A 12,627-nucleotide genomic window follows, 5' to 3' on the forward strand; every position below is an offset into this window, starting at 1 on the left:
ATGATTCTGCTTTCTGCATTTCCAAAAATCAAAAGCTCGTAAATGTATGTAACTTAAAGTCAAAATTGTATTTGCTCCTCAGAAATTTCACTACAAGGAAAATTACTGTGTAACATACTATAGGTGACCAAGAACATAAAAGGTACTCACTTTATTTCGTTGTTGTTTGTCTTTGGTCTGAAGACTCATTTGGTGCATCTCTCAGTGCTAGCCTGTCACCTGCAGCTACTGTCATTTCTGCACGACTACTGCATTCTACACCTGTCTGAACTTCTTATGCAGTCAAGCCTATACCCCCACCGCATCACCAAGTTGACAATTCCTTTAAGCTTCAGGTCGAGTCCTGTTAACTGATGACTAAATAAAGGGAAGTTGTGCCATAAATTTCTTTTCCCCTAGTTCATTAATTTCCTCATTATTACTCACTCAACCCAGCTCATCTTCAGCATTCTCATGTAGCAGTACATTTAAAGTACACCTGTTTTCTTCTTCTGTGGAATTTTTATCACCCATGTTTCACTCAGAAGTTCAAAGACTTAAATTTGCATCAGATACTAACAAATTTCCCTTTTTAGGAACACTTTATGTACTATTGCAAGCAAGCATTTTATAACCTCTATGCTTTGGCCATTGATGTCTCCTGGATTTGCAGCTATTGTATTTTTTACATGTTTGCAGTTAAAACTATTGGATATAGGTCCCGCCATTGATGCAAAACACTATTTTTCTTGATACATGAATATGTTTCAGTATTTTCACGCCATCGTTAGTGGATTTTGATTCTTGAAAAAACTGTAAAAAGTGAACATATTTTAGGTTGCAACTGATCTAACAAAATGAGACCTAAAGGCAGTTTTTATTTGGATTTTTCTTGCCTTGCTTTTACATTGGTTTTACAGGACCATCTGTATGGAGTCCCGCACTGATAACTTGTCATCTGCAAACCAAATGATGTAAATGTGAATTTTATCAGCAAGTTAACACCTTACATGGTTTCTAAAAATGTAATTTTGTCGTGGCAAAATATTTTGCGTATATATTGTGTAACTCATTTTGGTTTAACTAATACCTTTTTTCACTTTGTACAATGCAGTGTAAATGATAATTTGTCTCCTAACCCCATTGACAGTTATTTGTTTCTGAGTGAGTTTGGCACTGAATTTTTGTTTTACTTTTATCTCTATTTATTTGCATGTGTGTGTTTTGCCTTTTCTTTAAAATTACTTTAATGTGGTGAATTGTGTGCCTTTGGAGAGTGCAGTGTATTCATTTAAAACTTGTTTTCCTTCTGTATGTAGAAATTCTCTTCTATTGTTAGTTTGCGGTATAGGCTGTGGCTGGATTTCAGTATTTTTAAATCTTTTGCTGTTACAATTGGGTGTTGGGTAAGGGCTCTTAGTTGGTCAGCAAATGTGCTGTGGGTGCCATTACTTTTTAGGACTCTAAGGTGTTCCGAGTATCTTGTTTTAAAATTCCTGCATGTTTGTTCTATGTATACTATCTGGCAAGTGTTGCATGCGAGTTCATATATTCCTGATCTGTTGGATTTATCTGTGTTCAGAGTTTTTTCTGTGTTGTGTTGTCTATTCTGAATCCTATTTGAAGTCCCTGTTTCTTCTATATGTTGCCTATTCTGTGGACAATTTTGCTGTTGTAGATGAGTATGTGCCATTTGTGTGTGTGTGTGTGTGTGTGTGTGTGTGTGTGTATGGGGGGGGGGGGGGGGGGGGAAATGTGCTGTTGCACTGTTTGTTGCATGTTGCGTCTTGCATGGGGTCATTGTTTCTGTGGTGTGTACGGTTTCAGGTGTCTGTAGTGCATTAATTCCCTTTCTGTTCACAAATTTGTTTGTTTAATTTCTGCATCATATTGGTCTTGTAACCATTTTCCACTGCTATTTGTTTTATTGTGTTTACCGTTTACCCCTGTCTGTAATTTATTTCTCTGTGGGTGTTCTGTTCAATATTTTGGAGCATGAATCTGAAGCTTACTTGCTTTTGTGCCACCAGGTGGTTCAATAGGTTGTGAATGGTGGCGCTCATGGTTTTCAGCTTCCTCAATGTTGTGAAGTCATGGGGATTGCTAAATTTTCTGGATCTCAACATCCAACAAACAAACAATACTCATGATTACACAACATTCAGGAAAGTGACAACCACAAGCACCACCATTCCCAATCCATCAAACCACCTGGTGGCACAAAAGCAAGTAAGCTTCAGATTCATGCTCCAAAATACTGAACAGAACACCCACAAGGAAACAAATTACAGACAGGGGTAAACGGTAAACACAATAAAACAAATAGCAGTGGAAAATGGTTACAAGACCAATATGATGGAGAAATTAAACCAACAAATTTGTAAACAGAAAAGGAGTGAACACACACACACACACACACACACACACACACACACACACACACACACAGAGACAGACAGACAGAAGTAAACAAAATTCAAATTCAGTGACAAATTCACTCGGGAACAAATGAGTGTCGATGGGGTTAGGACACACAACATCCTTTACATCACATCGTGCAAAGTGAATAGATATTTGTTAAACCAAAATTATACAAAGTAAATTTAATATGTGCATATGTATAGCTCTTAGAATGTAAAACAAGAATAATATGTAACAACAAAACATGAGTTACAACAAATATATATGCAAAATATTTTGCCACGGCAGTTTTTAAAATCGAGGGAGCTATTAACTCGCTGATAAAATTTACGTTTACATCATTCGATTTGCAGATGAGAAGCTGTCATTGCAGACTACCATAGAGATGGTCGTGCAAAAACCTTGTATTGTGAAATCAAGGTAAGGAAAAATGAACAAAAATGTCTTTAGGCCCCACTTTGTTAGATCAGTTAAGATATAAAATATGCTCACCATTTACAGAAAACCTACTGATGATAGGAAGGGGATGCCGAAATATGTTTAGGTAACAAGAAAAACAGCATTTTGCCTAAAATGGGAAACCTATATCCAATAATTGTCGACTGTCAGGCATTTTGCTGCCCAAATATCAAAACTACTACTTTTAGTGTCTCATTTTATGAGACATTCCTCAGTATCACCTGATTTAATACCCTTACCCTTATTGTACGTTTGTTGATTTTCATCATATAACCACTTCTCAAGATCCTACTCTTTCCATTTAACTGCTCTTCAAAGTCCTTTGCAGTCTCTGACAGAATTACAGTTCATCAGCAACTTCAAAGTTTTTGTTTCTTGTCCTAAACTTTTCATCTCCTTTCTTAATTTCTCCTTGGTTTCCCTTAAAGCTTGCTCAGTGTATAAACTGAATACAGATGGGGGTAATGTACAGTCCCATCCAATTCTCTTCTCAACTACTGTTTCCCTTACCTTTCTTTTCATCTCGTACAACTGCATCCTGTTTCTGTACAATTTGTAGATAACCTGTAGCTGCCCATATTTTATGACTGCTACTTTCAAAATATAAAAATTAGTATTGTCAAAAGAAGCATTCTCTGAATCTACATATGCTCTAAATGTAGATATGCCCTTCTGTAACCTACCTTCTGCTTTCTCTTAAAAGTTGTAGGAACAAGCAACAAAATAACAATTGCGCCCCCCCCTTATCTCTGGATGTCAGGTTCGACCAGTTTTTCATTCTTGTGTTGATAATTCATGTCAGTATTTTGTAGCTGTGACTTATTAAACAGACAGCTTGGTAATATTCACATCTATTATTAACACCTATTTTGTTATTGCAAGTATTACATTCTTTTCTGAAGTCTGAGTGCTGAGTCCTGTCCCGTATATCTGATGAGATTCCTAGTCTTCCTGCCACCATATTCCACTAATGCCCAGTGTATATAACTAACTATTTATTTCCATTTTAAAATTATGTAACCTACCTACCTGATTAAGGGATCTAAAATTCCATTCTCCACAACATATAGCTCTAATTTTGTTCTTCCTAATGACAACTTCCTCTTATGTGTCCCCCCTCCTTCCCCCCCTCCCTCCATGGAGATCGGAATGAGAGAATTTTACCTCCAGAACATTTTACTGCAGAGGATACCATTGTAATTAAGCTGCACACTAGATCCGCAAAAAAAGGCTGGCTGTTTCTTCTTGCTTTCAGCCGTTTGTAGCACCAATATAATGAAGCCATATGTTGGCTAATATTGATATGTCAGATAAATCAATCATCTATGGCTGTATCCCCTACAATTACTGGCTAGACTGTTTGTTGCCTTTATTCAGGAACCATATGTTATTCCAGCTTCTCCACAGATATTCCTCCAATATAGTCTCACATATGGTATAGCTATCTGCATTATTGAGGTATGCAAGCCAAACTGCTAGGGAATGGTCTTCAGATGGTAGGAGGACTCATTTGGGGACCTGAATTGAATACATTCAATTATAGTGACTGTAAACTTCATAAAAAATTTTATCGCTGTGTGTGAAATAATTATCCTATTGAGGAGGTGGTATAGGGAGAGGAGACTGAGACTGTAAAGAAATAATTAATCCTCATATAGCGGGGATGCTGAGTCACAGGTAATCACAACAAAAAGACAGTCACAGATAAAGCTCTCGGCCATTCGTCAATAACAACACACACACAAATGCAACTCGTACACATGAGCCGTGTGTGTGTGTGTGTGTGTGTGTGTGTGTGTGTGTGTGTGTGTGTGTGTGTACATCTATTGTTGACGAAGCTCTTAATGGCTGAAAGCATTATTTGTGATAGTCTTTTTCCTGTGCTATATGGTGAGTAGCAACTCTCCTTCTCATAATATTGTTACATTCGACCCTGGATTTTCCATTGTATAATTAATCCTCAGATATACAAAGCTACGTTTATGGTTATGGAAAGAAATTTCAGAACACCGTATTCATGGTACTGTAATGTTTTAGTCACTGTGTTGTGCAAAATAACTAGAGAAACCAATGTAAAGTTCAGTGATAACTGATATATCCTAAAACGTAATTTTTTTAAAGAGGCTCCTTGAGAGAAACTTTTCAATATATTCTGACTAATCAAAATTTCCTACTTTTATGAATGTAAGACATCTGCCTAAAAAGTTAAAAATGCATCTATTCTAAAATTATGCCACTGCTTCATTATCTACATTTTGACAATACAAGGAGAAATAAAACAAACAAAAAGAAATGTCAAAAAGGAATATTTTACATTAATTATTATTTTCACTGGCTGTTTTTTTTACTGTCATCTATATTGTATGTTTTTATCGTCATTGGTATCATCTGAATAGTACGGTTGTGAAACTTTTATCTTTGTTGTCATAAATATCTTGCATTTCTTCTGAATATGTTGTGATTTCTGAGGTTATGGTTATGGTGGGGCCTGAGAACCCAGCTGTGTGGTTTTTTTAACACATGGTGGATGTTGCTTCTTTACTGGTGTGAGAATGTTACAATATCTCATGCTTCCAACCATATAATCTGCCCACTGCTATCTTATTGATTGTGTAGAACCAGCAGCTGACACAACCTCCATTGTTCCCATCATACCTCGCAGTGATCATAGACAGAATTACTTCACGAAATTCTGAAGTACGCCACTGGCCCCAATCTAGACTGAAGCTGCACACTCACCACTCTCCTCTCCACACTCATTGTAGTTCTCAGCGAAGATAGTATCACTGTTTCCCCTCCAACCCTTCCATACTGCTATGCTTGAGCAGTAGTGAAACAGGGACAGCACTATCTTTTAGGATGCTGATCATACGCAACAACAGTAGCTAATAAATAAATAAAAATCACAATCGTGATTCAGTCCAAATCTCGAACTTTTGCTGATCCTGCGATATAGTGATGTGTGTTGGTGTCACTCCACAATGGACCTCTCCCACTGCAAATTATTCTTGCAATAACAACTGCAGTCAGTTTAATGCGGTTGATTTAATTTGTTGCACATTTAATTCTGGTTTAATTTTCTTTCTTGTTTCATCTGAATGTCAAGATTTTGTTCTAAAGCTGGTTAACAAGCTGGTGACGTTTTCCCCTGGTATTCTAATACACGAAGAGTGACCAAATATGTCTTTTGCAATAAAACACACTTTGGAAAATTATTAGTTTCTGCATCCACCTCCATAGCACAGTGGTAGGATTACTGCCTACCACGCAAGGGGGCCTGAGTTCGATTCCTGGCATGGGACTGGCTGTTGTGTGTCCTTCATCATTTTCATCATCATTGACATGCAAGTCGCGAAGCGGGTCAGCTAAAGAGACTTACAATACGGCTGCCAAAGCCTGAAGGAGATATCCCGGCCAATAAATGCCATACGATCATTTCATTTCATTTTGCCTTTGAATGTTGCCTTCGCTTAAAAAGTGGCATAAATGTATGTATATGATATCCGTACATTTAAAAGAAATTTTATTGCAAACCTGATCAAATACAACAGAAGTTTGTAAATTGATAGAGTTTAAAGCCGTTCACTCCTGTGTGTCACAGAACTGTCACTTTTGAAGTTGAGCATCAGAATGTCGTAATGGCTAGTTTATAGCTTTTCGTACATCCCTTGCACTAGAGCCATGAGTCAACTGTCATGTGATTGTTCAAGCAAGGTCTATACTGCATTGAGCACTTTGGTGTATCTGGAAATCTTGAGCCTGTAAGAACCAAAGCGTTGCTACGACCTACCTGATAGAATTCTTCAAAATAAATTTCTGTGGAACCTCAATAATCAAGGTGTCATTTGACCTCTATATTAATCATTTAAACAATGTAAAAATGTTGACCTCAGCAGCAATGGTTTAATCTATGAATATAAGATGACTCTGTGTTTTTCGAATGACAAATTTGGGAAAAAGTCTCTGCTTGTAATTTAGTAAATACAGTAGTTTTTTACTTAATTTGTTTTGTCTTTGTAAGAGTTCGGCTATTGAATAGATTGAGTAGTTAATATCAGTAGTGGAGAGAGGGAGGAGAAATATAATGAAAAGAGAAGTGACCGCTCATCTGTAGTAGCAATGAAATGGAAGAGAAAATTGATAAAAAGTAGAAAACTTGGCTTTTAAACAAAGGAAACTACAGGTAGGAATATCGACAATGTAGGAAAAGACAGATTGATAGTTACCATAAAGATAACACATTAAGTTGTATGAAGGCACAATTAAGACACTTACATATAAACTTTCGGCCACGGCCACAACCACAGCCTGCCAGAGTTGTTGGTCATGTGTGCATGAGGTGTGAATGAATGGTGTGTGTTTCACTTTTTCTGGCGAAGGCTGTAGCCAAAAGCTAGTGTAGGTGTCTTTTGATTGTGCCCATCTGCAGCTTAACATGTAATCTTTACAGTAAGCAGCAATCTGCCTTTCCCCTTCCCAGGGGCTCACAGTTCTTTCCTGAGTTCGTGCCTGTCACACTCTGGGCCCCAAGCTATTGCAGCCCAGTCTTCCTTCCCTGGCTGCCTTTCCTCTCTCTCCCTGTCCTCACTTCTTCCCCATTGCCCCCTCTTTCCCCTTTCTCAGTGTTCTGATTTATATCGACCTGGCTATCCACCTAGTTCCCTGTTTTGCTTGCACTTCTGTTCCTTCTGCCTATTCTCTTTCATCTGTCTTGGTGTTTAGGTCCCTGCTTGAGAGTTGACCTCCACTTCTAAATTTTCTGTTTTTGGTTTGAGCCATTTGGGGAAGAACCCCTCCCTAGCACATACAGTGTGGATTCCTCTACCCCTGCCTTCCCCACCGTATCCTCCTGTTATTTGCTAGATCATAAGAATGTGTAGTCAGTCCATGTGGTGGGGCTGTTACACACCCATCTGGTTGAGTCCCCTGACTGCCCAGGGTCACCCTACTGATACCTGAGCTGTCCCTCCCCATGTATGCCAAAAGTGGTTGCTTATCTTCCTGTAGCATCGTACCAGGTGGCCCTTGCTGTGGGTGGGTGGCACCCATGGAGAGAGCCCTTGAGCAGAGTCGGTGGTATCAGGGCAGATGCTTGGTGTGTGAAGTGTATCAAGCTGCAGAAATCTGGCCATTCTCAACAGCCGTATCTCTATATGTTTAAGGATCACTGAATGCTGCTTCATATGCCCCAGCAGCCTTCCCTTCCCTGGCTACACTGTGGAAGAGGCCTAGGCTCACCGTCTTGAGGCGAAACACTTTCCCTGCTACCTTGTCTGTACTGGGACAGATGGGGACACGTTCACCACCACGAAGCCATTGTTTTTTGTGGAGAATATCGAGTACAAGTTTGGTGAAGTGGAGTCTCTCAGTAAGATGCAGTCAGGCTCCCTGTTGATCAAAGTGTCTTCTGCCACCCAACCTGCAGCTCTTCGTGCTTGTGATTGTCTCGGCAATGTTCCAGTGTCTGTTACCACTCACCAATCTCTGAATATGGTCGAGGGAGTGATTTTTCATTGGACATCATCCTGCAAACTGATGAGGAACTCTGGGTTTATCTGGAGTGACACAGCATTCATTGTGTTTGACGTGTGCAGAAGGGTCGCAAAGACAACCACACCATTACTGATGCCTTCATTCTGGCTTTCAAGTGGGATACCCTGTCAGAGAAAGTCAAGGTTACATGTCACAGATGTGCCCCCTCCCTCATCTTCATCACCTGCTGATGATGGGGGCTCCCCACCAGGACCCCTCTCCTCGTCGTCTCTCAGGCCGGAAGCCCTCTACCACAGCTCGGCCACTAGATGCACCATCTGTGCACCCTAAGGTCACTTGCTGTCTTTCGGTTCCGGATCTTGCAGACGCCTGTACTCGCTCTGTGCCCTGCCCTCCTTCACTTCCGAAAGTGAAGAACAAGAACAACAAACATAAGTCCCAAGACAAGGTCTCCTCGATACCCCCTCCCAATGTGAATCTGGCATCTTATTTATGAATGTCACTGCATCCTTGTTGGTGATGACCACTGACCGAGTGACTTGACCTCCTCTTGGCTTCTTTATATCTAACCTGAACTCTTGCTACACAACCATCCAGTGGAATTGCAACAGATACTATCATCGTCTACCGGAAATATAACGTCTTGTTTCCTCCTATTCCACATCTGTCTTGCTCTTCAAGAAACGCACTTCCGTGATGACCACTCCCCAACATTTTGTGGTTATCTGGTGGGGTCTGCACTTTGATTCAAGCCAATGTCCATAGTGACTGGATCCTCCTTCATAACAACCTGGAAGTAATAGTGGTTAGAGTGCAAACAACTCTAGCAATCACCTTTTGCAGTGTCTACCTCCTTCCAGGTAGGTCACTTCGTTATGTTGAACTGTCTACCTAAGTACAGCAACTCTCGCCGCCATTTATTCTCCTTGGGGACCCACCATCCACTGTGGGGGTAGTGCCACTTCAACGGGTAGGGGCTTCCTAATTGACCAACTTATTACAGACCTCGGTTTGTCTCTCCTCACTGATGATTCCCCTACCCACTTCAGTGCCACTCATGACCTCCTCCCCTGCTCTCTTGACTTCCCTACATTGGGCATCCCATGATGATCTTTGTGACAGTGATCACTTTCTGGTGATTCGTACCATTCCATTGCTGCCGCCAAGCAGACAGGCCCCCTGTGTTGGGCATTCCACAGGGCCAAGTGGCCTTTATATATGTCTGCTGGGCACTTAGACACCTCCCTCTCAAATTGCATTGGTGGGTTGTGCAAGACGTCTTTGCTGCTATTCTTCTTGCTGCTGGCACTGCTGCCCCCCCCCCCCCCCCCATCCACAGGTCCCCAGGTCCCCCTTGTCCACTGGTACTGTGATGGAGCAAGAATGTAGCAGTCACTGTCCAGGACCACCAACAGGTGCTGCAGCGATTTAAATGACAACCATCACAGACCAACATCCTTGCTTTTAAGCCTCTCCATCCTAAGGCTTGTTATTTTATGAAGCAGAGTAAAAATAAATGCTGGGAGTGCTATATTTCCTCCCTGGGGATGTATGCCTCTTCATCACAGGTTTGGTCCAAGCTCTGTAACCTTCTGGGCTAAGTTGAACAGACCCTCTTCTGTTTCAACCTGCACCTCACTGAACCCTACAGTGAACCCTTCACTGAATGGAAATTCTTGCAGGCCTGTACCACTCCAAACAACACGGCCCCAGGTCCAGATTCCATCCACAACCAGATGCTCCAACACTTAAGACATTCCCCGGGAGCAGCGTCTCCTTAGTGTCTTCAACCGCATTTGGCTTGCGGGTGCTTTCCGGTTGCAATGGCGAGACAGTTTAGTTATTACCATCCTTGGGAAGAACCCAACATTTCTCAGCAGCTACCGCACAACTAGCCTGAGGAATGTACTTTATAAATTGCTTGAGAGAATGGTTAGCTTCAGATTACCTATCACTGTGGCTTCTGGGGAAGGATGATCTCCAACTGACCATTTACTCATATAGTAAAAGCCTGTTGGATTGCTGTTTCCAAACAGCTGGCACCTTGGTGCAGTCTTCTTTGACCTACGTAAGGCATACGACATGGCTTGGCGCCATCAAAGTTTAGTTACCGTCAATGACTGGGGATTCTCTGGTCCTCTTCCAATTTTTGTCTGCAAGTTTTTATGTCATCAGCTCTTCCGGGTTCAAATCGGCACTTCACTCAGTACCCCTTGGATTCGAGAGAATGGTATCCCACATGGTTCTTTGTTCAGTGCCACACAATTCCTCATAACCACCAGAGGACTTGTAACCTCTGTTGGGCCTGAGGTTACCATGGCATTGTATGTCAACGAGTTTTGCATCTGGTGCAGATCCCACTTGGTAGTATCTGCTGAGTGCTGGCTCCAAGGCACCATCCGACAGGCCTGTGTGTGGGCAATCTCCCATGGGTTCCAGTCTTGACCCTACAAAACATAAGTTATGCATTTGTGTCATCAACCTACAGTACACCCCGGGCATGAACTCTACTTAAGCAAACAGGTCCTCATTGTTGTAGTACAGTCCCATTTCTTCTGACTTACTTTTGATAAAAAGCTGATGTGGCTGCCCCATATTCACCACCTAAAGACAACATGTATGTGGAAGCTTAATGCTCTCCACCTCCTGGCCCACACATCTTGGGGTGCAGACTATGGTCCTCTTCTCTATCATTACCATGCTCTGGTCTTATCCAGACTAGATTATGGTAGTGAGGTTTATGACTCAGCTGCTCCTTCCACTTTGCCTTTCGCATTAGTCCCATTGACAGTCTTTTTGCAGAAGCGGGCATGCTCCCTGTACAAATATGACAGAGCCAACAAATGGCTTCTTATGCAGTCATCATTCGCCAATTCCTTGACCACCCAGTACACCCTGCCCCTGTTTTCTTTGCAAATGAGGGATGTCTCCCTCCTGACAACTGTCCATATGTGGGATTGCCGATTGGAATGTGTCTCACTTCCCCTGCTCGGGATCTCTATCTCCACTCACTGGAATGCACCCTTTGTATTTCCTCACATCTCTCCTACCCTCCCCCCTCCCCACCCATTGGATGGTGCCTAGACTTTGCCGAAAACTGGAATGACATCTACATCTGCTGTGCTACTGCTCACAGTAACACACCCCGCACAATCAAGGAGTCTACTGCAGCTTGGCTTCCTTTCGGAAAGAGTCTACTGTTGTATGCCGTGTGCATGTTACACCTCCTGTGTAATGAACCATCCCCACAATGTGGCTGTAGATCCAGACTGACAGTATCCCACATGTTGGTGGAATGTTCCCTTCTTTTGGCCCTTCATGCTAAGTATAGTCTTCCAGACTCCTTAATTTTAATATTAGCAGATGATCCACAGATGGTTGAACCGGTCCTCAGTTTCCTCCGTGAAAGTGGTTTTTATTTCCAGATATAAGGTTTTGCTTTCCTCCCGGAGCAGGGACCCCTGTGGTTGTGGTTGGGATCACTACATGTCTTCTCTGTCTGGAACCCCATGACCACTCCTCCATGGAAAGGCCGTACTTTTTTTCTGGATTTTAGATTTGGTCTCACCTTTTATGCAGTTTATTGTATGTGTTTTAACTTCATTATTTTTTAATTTTGACACCCCCCCCCCTTCCCAACTGGATACATCCATTTTTAGCAGATCCTCTTTGTTGCACGAGTAGCTTTGGAATCTCAGGACTAATGACCTCACGGTTTGGTCCCATAAACCCTCTCAATTTATCAGTCAATCACTCTATCTTCCCCTGCATTGTCAAGATTTGCTTTTAGTGATAAGAGTTTTCATGATCTTTTCTGCAGATTTCTCTGAAACTATGTCAGCAGATGATTGCTTCTGCAGAATTATTTCAATCATGTTGCCAAAGTACAAGGCGTACAAAACATTAGTAATTCATCAACAGCAATAAAGCATGCATTTTGTGTGGTAACTTGACATCAAAACAGCAGATGATGTAGTGTGAGCATACCACTTTGCAAAACACTCTTAAGATAGAAGTGTGCTAAACTATATCAGGCAAAAGTTATGGCCACAGTTTTCTAGAAAGCTAAAAGAATGTCCCTAGGCACTGGTGCAAGTCAACAAAAGTGACACTTGCAGGAGCCACCATGCAAAGTTTGTGCAGTGCACTTCTAGTTTTTATATTAATCAGCTTGATAGTAAGTCAAAGGCCTTTGCTGCAGTGGTAACACCAGTTTCCCCGTCAGATCACTGAAGTTAAGCACTGTTGGGAAGCGGGGTGCACTCAGCCCCTGTG

The 12,627-nt window shown here is 41.6% G+C and overlaps 1 protein-coding gene across 1 annotated transcript in view; it reads left to right on the forward strand.

The window, feature by feature from the left end:
- LOC126278451 (protein cornichon) overlaps window positions 1–12,627 on the forward strand; it is an 86,072-nt gene that overhangs the window by 67,462 nt on the left and 5,983 nt on the right. The gene's annotated exons all lie outside the window — the stretch shown is intronic.

The sequence above is a fragment of the Schistocerca gregaria genome, chromosome 6, assembly GCF_023897955.1.
Source record: "Schistocerca gregaria isolate iqSchGreg1 chromosome 6, iqSchGreg1.2, whole genome shotgun sequence".
NCBI lineage: Eukaryota > Metazoa > Arthropoda > Insecta > Orthoptera > Acrididae > Schistocerca > Schistocerca gregaria.